This window comes from Sinocyclocheilus anshuiensis, unplaced genomic scaffold, assembly GCF_001515605.1.
Source record: "Sinocyclocheilus anshuiensis isolate Anshui unplaced genomic scaffold, SAMN03320099.WGS_v1.1 scaffold258, whole genome shotgun sequence".
Lineage (NCBI taxonomy): Eukaryota > Metazoa > Chordata > Actinopteri > Cypriniformes > Cyprinidae > Sinocyclocheilus > Sinocyclocheilus anshuiensis.
In genome coordinates, this window is record NW_015547636.1 from 91,237 (window position 1) to 92,517 (window position 1,281).

Consider the following 1,281-nt stretch of genomic DNA (forward strand, 5'->3'; position numbering starts at 1 on the left):
GTAATTTTAATATTTTTATCTATAGGCCTATACAGCAAAACTACAGAGCTTCCAGTAGGTTATTTTATGGAGCTGTAAACACGGGAATCTCTGACCGCATGCAATCTTTGACGAACACCCAATTCATATATCAAACTAGGCTATATGTTATTAAATTGTACATAGGCTATACAGTATATCAGATTATTTTATTTACAAGTTTCATGTTTGTGTTTATCCCGTTTTTTTTCCCCCGTTGCATCTGAAAATTACTTTCAGAAACATTTTTTTTTTTCAAAGCATTTTTTGATGCTTTGAAAAAAAAGTGCGGCCCCCCAATAAATTGTGCCTGCCCCCTCACTTTGTGCGCTCTGGCGCCGACCCTGCATCCATCCATCATCTCTTTATTGAACATCTCTTAAATCATATACTTATCTGTCTGTCTATATCTCAAATTGCATCTATCTATCTATCTATCTATCTATCCATCTGTCTATCTATCTATCTATCTATCCGTCTATCTATCTGTCTATCTATCCAGTTGTCTGTCTATCTATCTATCTATCTATCTATCTATCCAGTTGTCTGTCTATCTATCTATCTATCTATCTATCCAATCCATCCATCCATCTGTCCGTCCGTCCATCCATCCATCCGTCTGTCTATCTATCTATCCAGTTATCTGTCTATCTATCTATCTATCCAGTTGTCTGTCTATCTATCTATCTATCTATCTATCCAGTTGTCTGTCCATCCATCCGTCCATCCATCCATCTAGTTGTCTGTCTGTCTGTCCGTCCGTCCGTCTGTCTATCTATCATCTGTCTATCTATCAGTTGTCTGTCTATCTATCCATCCATCTATCTAGTTGTCTATCTATCTATCCAGTTGTCTGTCCGTCCATCCATCCATCCATCTGTCCATCCGTCCGTCCATCCATCTATCTAGTTGTCTGTCTATCTATCCAGTTGTCTGTCCGTCCATCCATCCATCCATCTGTCCATCCGTCCGTCCATCCATCCATCCATCTAGTTGTCTATCTATCTATCTATCTATCTAACTATATATCTATCTATCTGTCTGTCTGTCTGTCTAGTGTACTATCTATCTATCTATCTATCTATCTGTCTCTCTGTCTCTCTGTCTGTCTGTCTGCCGTTCCTTCTATCTATCTATCTATCTATCTATCTATCTGTCTGTCCGTCTGTCTAGTGTTCTATCTATCGATCTATCTGTCTGTCTGTCTAGTGTTCTATCTATCTATCTGTCTATCTATCTATCTATCTATCTATCTGTCTATCT